Raw genomic sequence first — 11,831 nt, 5'->3', positions numbered from 1 at the left:
ATTTTGTTGCTTCCTAAGTTAGGTATGAATATGCATGGATTAAATATTGTTGCTTATGCATCATGATGGTGTTCTTGATATGACTTGAGTGTAGTGTTTGTTTGAATTAGTTTGCCCGAGGACGTGCAAAAGCTAAGTGTGGGAGAATTTGATGAGAATGCAAAATGTCATATTTACCCCCCTTAATGTCTAGTCTTTTATACTTATTTGTTGCCTAAATGTTCTCATTATTATTCTATTTTGATTTAGGATGCAAATGGATGAGTTAAATGCAAAACGGAACTAATTAAGTGAATTCGAACAGTTTCAACATCTCTTCATAATCTGGGCATAACTCTCTCATCCGAGCTCCGATTGAGATGATTCACAATGCTGTGGAACCCTAAGAAAGAGATCTACAACTTTCATGTTTTGAGTTTGGAGATATACTCACTGCATCACCGGGCTTGAAGTTGACGCACCTGCACTACTGACGTTCTGGAACATTCCGCCTTATTATGCAATTCAAATAGGCAGTTTATTATTGGAAGATTTGAATACCTGTTGCACGCAAGTTACAGCTGGACACACCACTTTCCTATTTTATTTTAGGACTTTATTTTATTTTCAATTAATCAAAATCAGATTAGGATAAATGTTATTTTAGGATATTAGAATATTTTTAGGAGATTTAGTAGAATTCAAATACTTGAATTGGATATCTTTAAGCGGAGAGAGAGATTAGATAGAGATTACACATGCCTCTCCTTCCTCTCTTCTGAAAATTTTCTCTTTTGAGTTTTGATTAAGGCCATGAGCGGCTAAAACTTTGAGATCTTGGTCGAAGGAAACAGAGGCCTTGGAATCAGTAAATTTGTGAGATCTAATCTGTTTTTTTTAGTGTTCAATTTATGTTTTGAGTATTAGATGTTCTTCTATGCCTATTTTCATTATTGTTGCATTTAATTACTAGGAGGCCTACTAGTGTATTATTCGTTGCAATCTATTGCTAAGTTACATATCAAATCCGTAATTGTTTGATCATCTAACTTGTGAGTAATTAAGGTTTAAGAATTTGCTACGTTAGGAATCATTAAATCTTAAGGAGAACATTCAACTAAATTAAATCAAACCGCTTGTGTTTGTGTTGTTTAGTAGTAAGGTTAATTAGATTGCTTGTTTCCTAATTAATTATAACTAAGGAGAGATAGGAAAATAGTTCCAATGGTGAATACTCAAAGTATGAATTGATTTATTTTTGCATTGATGATCAGTTGTAAAATTCCGATGGTGGATGTTGACTTAGACCAATGTTTGTTATTTTGATTGATAATTTAATTTGAGGTTGAATTTCTTTTCCTGAAATTGTTTCTGTTTTTACTCGACCCCCCCCCCCACCCCCCCCCCCCAGCCTTGTTCACGTAACATAAAACTCGGCTAGACACTCTCTGTGGGAATAATCCTTACTCACACTACTACATGTGTTTTTAGGTTCTAATCTTGGTTGCCTATGACAGTACACCAGAAGTTAATCTCAATCATGTACATACCTAAAGTCGAAGCGTCTGACTTCTTGTTCGTGATGAAAGCCTTATAGTGTTTCCTCCAATGGCCAGGCTTGCTATAATAGAAGCTGACTACCTTCCCACCTTTCCCAATGCCACCCTCCGGCTTGAGAGCATCATGTCCATGGGGCTTGGGCTTGGGATTGGCCTTGGCCTTTCCCTTGCCCTTACCCTTTCCTTTACTGGCAACAACTAGTAAAACAGGCTTGGACTTTTTCATGTCCTGTTCCGCAGTCCTCAGCATGTTCAGAAGCTCTAACAGGGATTTCACCATCGTGTTTATATTGAAATTCATAATGAATGGTGCAAAAGAATAAGGCAAGGATTGCAAAATTAAATCCATTTGTAATTCTGCATCCAACCCAAATCCTAAAGTCTCAAGCCTCTCCATGTACCCAATCATCTTGAGCACATGAGGACCAACTTGGGCTCCCTCAGTCATACGACTTCTAAACAACGCACTCGACACCTTGTACCTCTCATGTCTAGCGTTTCCTTCGAAAAGCTCTTTTAGATGCAGAATTACGGTAGCAAAGTCCATATTCTCATGCTGCTTTTCCAGCTTAAATGTCATTGATGCTAACATAAGGCATTGAACAATATCAACATCGTCAAGGAACCTTTGGTAAGTTTCCTTTACTTCCTGAGTGGCATTAGGATCAGGCTTAGCCAAATAAGGCTTGTCAAGGATATATAATTTCTTTTCAGACTTCAGTATAATCCAAAGATTTTGATACTAGCTAGTCTGAGAAATTAGATCCATCCAGCTTGTTTTCTTTCTCGATTATCGATCGTAGGTTGATATTGCTCATTTTTAAATGAATCTACAATACAGAAAAGTAAAGTCAATATAATGTTTATTGTTATTTTGATATGGTCTTTTATTAAAAACACTTCAACTATTTTCCTCAAGCCAATAGCCCTCATTATTAACTCAGGAAAGCCCATTGGCTTTTTTAGTGGACTGAGATCTCATCTAGGCCATTTCAAACCTTCGCTTTGGCGCACAAGCTAAAATGGGTTGATTAGGTAGGCCAACAAACTTAATCCACATCAGTTGATAACTCCCACTACCAATCTCAAATGTGAAACAAGCCAACAAGCCAATCACACAATACGATGACTGAAGCCATTGTCCTCAAGTGTGATTCTCAGTATCAGTAGAGTGGACACTACATGCCACCACGTACACAGAACAAGTGTATTTCTCTACCATGCCTATGACATGTTTATCAACCTTCGCTTTAGCGAACAAGCAAAACACGTCATTTTAAGTCGACCAATCACCATTAAGGAAAATCGTAGTGAACTTTAACCTCCCACTGGTAGAAGTATGCTTTTCGCTTTGGTGAACAAGGTTCCAACAAACAATGGTTTGATTAAAGACATGGTGATGGAAGGCATTTCAATTTTGACTTAATATACTTTAGTTGAGGGGTTTTTTTAGTTTATGTCTCATCAATTTTATCTTTCTTAGCATGTTATAGTTATAACATACACCCTTAGCATGCATACAAAGCGTAAAATAAATGTGTTGGTGCATAGCCTTAACTAAAACCGATTTCCTCAAGTCAAGAGGAATCGGTAGGTCAACCTAGGTTTAAAAGGAAATGGATTCTTCAAGTAATTTCACCTCCTTTCCTTCCATTGCTTCTTCTTCTCGAACATTACACAACTTTAAAAAATAAAATTACATTTTACATTATTGAAAAGAAACCTCGAGTTACATTCGAGGGGAGTGAGATGAGAGAAAGAAGTTACATTGGAGGTTTCGAGAAAGGCAGGGCACGCATGCCCTATTTTAAATTACATAACCCAAAACAATTAAACTAGGTTCGTAGGCTTATGCACCAAGCACCATGCACATTCACAAACAAGAATCATGCATAAACAATAAAAATTTAATTTTTATTAGGTTGGTAAATTACAGTTACCCCTTGAATTTTAGCAGTGTTGCATGATGAGTTGAAATTACAACATGCAATGTGTAGCAAGTGCACTAGTCGCAAAAAGTAATAAAGTGATAAGTAGAGTATCGTTCCCATGAGGATTGCTTGTTAAGCACTGATTTTCCTAGTAGTTGTTTATCAAGTTGGAGAAACCAAAAGATGTTCGGATTTGCTGGAGAAAACAAGCTAAAGTTAAAACAAACTTCACTATGTACTTTAAAAGCTAATTAATGACAGCAAAGCTAATTCAAGAGAAATATCGATTAAACAAAGCGGTTAGGGTTTTGACTTCACTAGGATTTTATGAATTAATCTACGAATTCTGTTACTTCTACACTCACATGCATTGATTATAAATCGAACACCCTAATGTGTAAAACATACCTTCTCAGGCTATGTTTTCCTACTTATCCCTATTAAGCTTCCGCACCCAACAAATTGAAGGTTTATAGTTCCAAGTTCGTAAAGCTAAATGGAATCCTAAATTGATTTCATTGATTCTCAAACCTATCTCTAGCGTTCAATAAAACAAGGGAAATTACCCTAAGAAGCTAATACATGATTCACTTCTCAGTCTCATCATGCTCAACAAGTAATTTCAATAAAAACAAGAGTAATCACACAATCCATGCAATAGAATGTAAAAGCAACATCAATCTATTGATTAAACATTAAAATCCCAAATACATCAAAACCCTAACCCAAAAGTGGGTTAGTTCATACTAAAATTAACACAAATCGAAATAGAAACTGTAAATAATGCATTCAACATGATGGAATAAAGAAAAGAGAACAAAATCTTCCCTATTTGATAAATCCAAAGAGTTTCAATCTCCAATCTTCTCTTCTTTCTCCCAAACAAAGTTGAACCCCCTTTCTAAAATGACTAAGTCCCCTTTATATAGTCGGTCCAAAAAACCTAAAACTCTTGCCTAAAATAAAACGCATAGTTTTAAAAAAAAAACTGAAACTTGTAGACTTCGCCGCGGCATCGAGTTGGTTTCTAATTCTTTATCTGATCCGAAAGTTTATCGCTGCAGTGAAGTTTTCTGAACTATTCTGAATTTACGAAATTGCCCTCTGCTTGCTTCCTTGCTTGAATCTTTAATCTTCAATTTTTATTGATCTCCAATAGGACAAGCTTCATAGTTCTTCAAATCAGCTTCAGAACTTCCCTGAATCTTGAGATTCGCTTGCTTCTAGGTCCAGAAACTCAATTCCGCTCAGTATTTGCTCTAACTGCACATTTTTTTCCTGAAACATAAAATATATAAAATTAAGTTGGAATTCAGGCACAAACGAAATAAGAAGTATCCAAAATCCGGCCAAAAAGCCTAGATAAAATAATATAATCCTAGGATTATCAAATACCCCTAAACTTAAGACATGCACGTCCCTGAACATCAGGTACAAAATTCGACTAAAAGAGAACAACTAACAAACAGAAAAAGACAACAAAATTGAAAAAGAAATGAGAGAAATTAAACTCAAAATCAAACAACAAGAGCTACCTAGAATGTATACAAGTCTCAAAAAATTGTTGAAATATTATTACCGAAAAATGGTTAACACTCCAAGAAGTTGAAAGTTGATTGACTATCTTTGTTTATCGGCCTCCTGAGTAGGTAATCCCCACTTCGGTCCACCTTCCGACTTCCCAAATTATTTTATGCAGAAATGTAAAGTTTATCAAATGGTGGTAGACTCCATAAGCCTAAGCATCGAACTACTCTCCACTAATGCGGACTAGACATCACTAGGGATCAAAAGGTCTTTACAGGCTTGTAACGTTAGGCTCGGTTAGTGGGCTCCAAAGAAAAGGATAAGATAAAAAAAAGTAAGAGAACTCAGTTTCCTTTAAGCAAATACTAAAAACTACATCAATCTCCGCTTTCTTTCTCAACCACCGATCAAGGTGTCAACCATTTTATAAACCTCAAACATGTGCAATTCTTATTTTTGATTCTGAGATGAAACTCTCAAATTTCTATTTCTTTTTATCTTTATTTATTTATTTTAAAAGTAACATCAATTTATTGAGGTCAATTATCTCTTCTTCTTGTCCTTTCTGCGACCCCCAAACTTATTATTTTGGTTTGTCAAAATCTCACACAACTCTCCAAACTCTTTTGTGTCTACATTAGGTTTAGAATTCCCTTAAAGGTTGTGACACGTGTTTAGGGTGAAATGTTTGGGCATTTTTGGTTGCACAGGAAGAATAGGATAGTGATGATTTCATAAGGCTCAAACGGGTGACTAAGGAAAAATTTTCATGGTTGGCTGGAAAGGCTCAAACGTTTCGACCTAAATCATTTCCTCAATAATGTCTATTCCTAGAATTTCACCTCAAGCATTTCTCAACTAGGTTCTAGAGTCCACCAACATTATCAAGACTTCACCTAACCACATAAAATATTTCTAAGCATGCCAAGATAATGAAAATGGTGGTTGAACCACTCAACAAACCTCTAGAAAGGAAAAATTAATCGACTAACCTAAACTTGAAGCAATGCTTAACATTTTTCATAAATAAAATCTCAACAATCATATTCTCATCATAGACTTATGTAATTCATCATTGGCAACAACAATACAAGACATAAAAACAACTAAACACAAAACAAAATTTCAAATTTTCCTACCCCCAAACTAAAAATGACATTTTCCCCAATTTCACATCATGCACATCCCAGGAATAGAAAAACATAATTAAAAAGGTACGAGATAGTTCCCCGATTAATCTGTGAAGGCTGATTTTCGTTCAACATCATGCACACCCATTCCTTGGCTTCCTCATCATGGTGTCCACTGTGTTAGAAATTTCCACTGAATAATATGAAAAAATTACAACCTAATCTCACCCTTTCAAACTAAACTAGAAAATTTAAACAACAATTAACAATCTAACAAAGGAAAATTTGTTCCACTATACAAAGCAAAAACAAAAACAAAAGAAAACAGAAAATACAAAATAAGTGTTTTAGGCTTCATTCGTCGTCTTCCTTTTCTCCTTCGACGTCATCGTCTTCTTCCATGGAATCATCTTCTTCCTCTTCTTCCCAGTCTTAACATTGGAAGTTTGAGACACCAATGCCCAGACTGGTGCAGCAGTTGTATTGCATCTCGTACAGCATTTGGGTTTGCCTTGCTATCCAATCTTGACGTCGTTCCATCCTGTTCACCTTGTCCAAAATTTGTTGCAACAGCTCCCCTGTCGTGGATGTTAAACTAGATATTGTAGCCATTGTTGTGGTTCTTTGTCTTTTTAGTCCGGAGCTGGGTCCTTCACTGGGAGGACGGTCTAGGAGCTTGCAATAATAGTTGTGATCGAGGGGTGGGGCAGGATGAAGAAATGGTTCATCGTCTGCCTTCTTGACTCCCGCTCGAGTGCAAAGCTCAGTGATGAGATGTGGGAAGGCGAAGCTCCCTCCCCCTGGTTTGGTTGCATGTCGTATAATCTCCATTATTATATTCCCCACATCCATTTTCTTTCCAGTGGTAATGGCATAAAGTAGAACTGCTCGCTCAAAAACCACTGTACTGTAGTGCGTTTCTGGGACCATCCATGCACAGACAAAGTACTGCCACAATCTCGCCATAGGAATCAAATTAGTTCCTTTTATGCTTCTTCTCCCCTTCTTCGAAATGTCCCAAGATGTACCCAACTTTGCAATAACCTTAAGAATCTCCTCCTCGTTAATCTCCTTCTTCTTGAATTCTAAGTACTCATCACAGTCAATTGGAACAATCATGTAGAAATCATTGATAATCTTTGCATTAATCGGCACCTAAATACCCCTCACATACACATGCTCGGGCTCACACCTAGGGAAGTTGGCATAAAATTCTCTTACTATAGGCTCTATGGCTAAGTGCTCCGGTTCACGCATAAAGATATCCCAACCTCTCCCTCGATTCCAATCTTCTTTATGGGTGGTGGTTAATCCTCTCTCGGCAATAAACCCCTTGTCTTTCCGTTTAATTGCACCTCCATAACGCTGCCTAGCCTTCTCATTAACAAATCTATTGTCAACATGTTTTCCTTTACCCTTGGGAACCGTTTTGAGCAGTATTTCAGTTTTCAACAGTGATCACCCAAATCTACCCCCAAACTTAGTGATTCAACTCGACGATTCAACTCTAAAGCACACTTTCTACAAACCACAATCACTCCTCAATTCACACAAAGGTTTTAAAAATTGCACTTACATCCCCAAAATCACCACTCTTCCAAACTCAATCAAACCACTTCAAAATCGAAAACCCAACTTCCTCAAAACAAAACAAATCAAACTCAACACTTCTTAAGTCAAAATAACTCCACAAATCGCATCAAAATCCACAACTCAATAGATTCAATCAATTTCTCAAACTTAAAGCATTAGCAATCGCAATTGATCAAATTTAAAGCTAGAGAACTTGAAATCTTACCACACCCACGACGAATGCACCACCAATCTCACTGATTTGTGCCCAGATTGCAAGATCCCCAAATTTTGGAAAACCTAAGGTTTCCAAACTTTTCTTCATTATTTTGCAAAAATCCTTGACAAAGTGAGGTGATTTAGTGTTTATGAGGGTTAAGGAGTGGAGTAGTGGGAAAAAATTCGCTAGAAACTCTTTGGATTGAAGGTCGAAGTGTTTGGTTCTTGGATGTTCTTTGAAAGTTTTCGTGAAAATGAAGAGTCATCGCGACTATTTATAGAAAACAGACTTCGCCGCGGCGAAGTTCTTAATTCAATTATGCAATATAGTCGATGTTGCGGTGAGAAATTTCTCCACCGCGGCGAAATCTGGAATTCCATTAATCCAATTTTTGGGCAATGTGTACAACGCCACGGCGAAGAATAAACTTCGCTGTAGCGAAATCTGGAGAATTCCAAATTTTTTCACTTTTTGATCATTCACCTGAAACACCAAAAACAAATGAAATTAAACTATTTCCTAAGTCATAAAAAAAAATAAACAAATTCAAAACAACTAAAAAAATGAGAACACTTGGGTTGCCTCCCAAGAAGCGCTTGTTTATAGTCGGAAGCTCGACTTTCTCAAGTCCTTCATCAATCTGGACTATCCAGATACATCTCTTCGCGAACATTTTCCCTGTATTGAGGCTTCAATTGTTGATGATTCTTGTCACATTAGGTCTTTGTTGAGAGCTTAACCACCCATTTCCATCCCTTGGTCATTCCTTTAAGGGTTCGAGCGTTCTCATCAACAACTTTCTGATTTTTTAACTTTCCATCGGCATTCTTGAACTGAGAAATTCTTTCCTTATGAAGACAAGTGCTCGATTGTGGCCCATCTCGAAATGTTGTGTAAACTTCTGGTTTATGGTCTTCATCTTCGGTTTGCCTTGACTTGACCATGCATCCCTTAATTGGCGATTTAGGATCATCAATCTTGGAAGTTTTAATTGCTGACTGATCCACCGAGTCAATTTTGAAACATGAATCTCGCTTCGATGGAACTTTAAGAGTCTCAAGGACATTGAATGCCACTTCTTCCTCTTACACCCTCATGATCAACTTCCCTTCATGTACATCAATTAAGGCTCTTCTAGTAGCAAGAAATGGTCGTCACAAGATGAGAGGAATATCTTTGTCTTCTTCCATATCCAAAACAAAAAAATCTGCCGAAAAAATGAATTTATCCACCTTAACCATTACATCTTCAATAATGCCCATCGGATGCTTGATGGATCTATCTACAAGCTACAAGGATAGGGTTGTAGGCTTCACCTCACCAATCCCTAGTTTCCTGAAAACGGAAAAATGCATTAGATTTATACTCGCACCCAAATCACACAAAACTTTATCAAATGTAAAATCTCCTATAACATAAGGGATAGTGAAACTCCCTAGATCCTTGAGTTTCGGTGGCAGCTTCTTTTGTAGAATCGCACTGCACTCCTTCGTAAGCATCACTGTTTCCTCCTTTTCCAACTTCGTTTTGTTTGATAGGATTTCTGTGAGGAATTTTGCATAGCTCAGCATCTGCTACAAGGCATCTGCAAAAGGAATGTTAATATGCAGTTTTTTAAATACATCAAGAAATTTCGTGAACTGCTTATCCTGAATTTCCTTTCTAAGCCTCTGAGGAAAAGGCACAGGAGGGGTGTGATGTGCCAACTCTTGTGGTATCTCAGGAAATTGCAATTTTTCTTTCTTTTGCCTTAGCCTCTCTTCCCTCTTTGGTTCTTCTTCTCTGGAACTTGTTGGCTTCTCTTCAACCATGATTTCTTCATCGATTTCTTCATCAGATTCTTCCTTTGCTCAACTTGGTAGGTTCTCATCCTTCCCTTTTTGTTCCACCTCTTCCAAGACTGTTCCACTCCGAGAGTTACTGCATTCACTTGTTCACGTGGATTTGTCACTATGCTGCTTGGTAGGGAACCTTACGGTCGCTCATTCAATTTTTTTGCTATTTGTCCCACATGTACCTCCAAGTTTCGAACGGACGCCCCTTGGTTTCTGAAATTTTCCCTCGTCTCACTCATGAAACATGTGGTCTCTTGCATGAATTTCCCAAACATATACTCCAATTTTGACAATCTTTGATGCCCTATTTGATTATTCACCCCCGCTTGATTGTTTGGGACTGTTCTTTGATTCCATTGGTTATTCTGCTGATTCTGATTGCCCCAAGACAAGTTTCAATGATTTCTCCAACCAAGATTGTACGTGTTGGAGAAAGGATTGTTCTATTGTCTCTGATTCCCTGCCAAATAATTGACTTGTTCTGATGATGATGAAGCTGAAGCAAAGGTGTTCCCTACTTGACATTCATTGTTCGCATGGTTACCTGTAAAAAAATCACATGTCAGTTGAGGTGTTTGAATAGATTCACTTGCATACCTCCTAATTGCTTCTGAAGTGCTGTAACTTGGACTAAAATGGCCGTCTAAGCATCAACTTCATGAATACCCATAGACTTCTTCGACTGCATTCTCTCATTCGGTCTTTGATGGTTGTTACTTGCCAGGACTTCAAGTAACTCATAAGCTTCTTCAGGTGGTCTTGTTTTGCAATGCTCCTCTAGATGCTGCATCCACCATCATTTGCACATTAACCATCAACCCATTATAGAACGTTTGGACTTGCATCCAAACTGGCGAACCATGGTGTGGACACTTTCTTAGCAGTTCCTTATATCTTTCCCAAGCTTCATAAAGTGATTCAGTCTTTTCTTGTAGAAACGATGTGATATCATTTCTCATCTTTGTAGATTTCGCTGGTAGGAAGTATTTAGTCAGGAACTTCTATGCCAATTCATTCCAGGTTGTGATTGTTCCTGCTGGTAGTGCCATTAACCATCCCTTGGCTTTATCCCTTAATGAAAAAGGAAACAATGTTAATCTGATGGCGTCATTTGACACTCCATTTGACTTGAAGGTATCGCGAATCTCCAAGAAGTTTGCAATGTGTGAATTTGGATCTTCCTTTAGATCTCTCTTAAATTGTACTGACTGTTGGATCATCTGGATGATTGCCGGCTTTGTTTCAATGTTGTTGGCTTACACTGGTGGCCTAGTTATACTTGGACCACTACCATCAACCGTGGGTATTGAAAATTCCCTCAATGTTCTGTTTTCCGCCATCTCAATGACTATCGCCTCCTGTTCTCTTCTTTCTCTGTTAAGTCTTCTTGCGGTTCATTCAATCTCTGGATCAATAAGAACCACTGGATGACGTCTAGCTCTTCGCATAAACTACACAGAAAGAAAGGAAGCATGACATCATAAGCTAACATAAAAGAACATCACAATTAAACTAGAAAACAATTAAAACTAAAATTAAACTCCAATCTAGTTAACACAAGAAAAGTTCAATGTTGACACAAAATCAATCCCTAGCAACGGCGCCAAAAACTTGATGCGTTGAAATTACAACATGCAATGTGTAGCAAGTGCACTAGTCGCAAAAAGTAATAAAGTGATAAGTAGAGTATCGTTCCCACGAGGATTGCTTGTTAAGCACTGATTTTTCTAGTTGTTTATTAAGTTGGAGAAATCGAAAGATGTTTGGATTTGCTAGAGAAAACAAGCTAAAGTTAAAATAAAATTCACTATGTACTTTAAAAGCTAATTAATGACAGCAAAGTTAATTCAAGAGAAATATCAATTAAACAAAGCGGGTAGGGTTTTGACTTCACTAGGATTTTATGAATTAATCTACGAATTCTGTTACTTCTACACTCACATGCATGGATTATAAATTAGACAACTTAATGTGTAAAACATACCTTCTCAAGCTATGTTTTCCTACTTATCCCTATTAAGCTTCCGCAAGCAACAAATTGAAGGTTTATAGTTCCAAGTTCGTTAAGCTAAATGGAA

At 37.3% G+C, this 11,831-nt stretch overlaps 1 non-coding gene across 1 annotated transcript; it reads left to right on the top strand.

The window, feature by feature from the left end:
• Positions 1–10,608: 10,608 nt before the first annotated feature.
• On the top strand, positions 10,609–10,715 carry LOC116142954. The gene has a single exon (XR_004130066.1). It is a non-coding gene; the product is annotated as a small nucleolar RNA R71 (small nucleolar RNA).
• Positions 10,716–11,831: the final 1,116 nt, after the last annotated feature.

Source organism: Pistacia vera, unplaced genomic scaffold, assembly GCF_008641045.1.
Source record: "Pistacia vera cultivar Batoury unplaced genomic scaffold, PisVer_v2 Contig421, whole genome shotgun sequence".
Taxonomy (NCBI): Eukaryota; Viridiplantae; Streptophyta; class Magnoliopsida; order Sapindales; family Anacardiaceae; genus Pistacia; species Pistacia vera.
The sequence above is the reverse complement of the archived record's forward strand: the minus strand, read 5'-3'. Positions and strand labels throughout refer to the sequence as shown.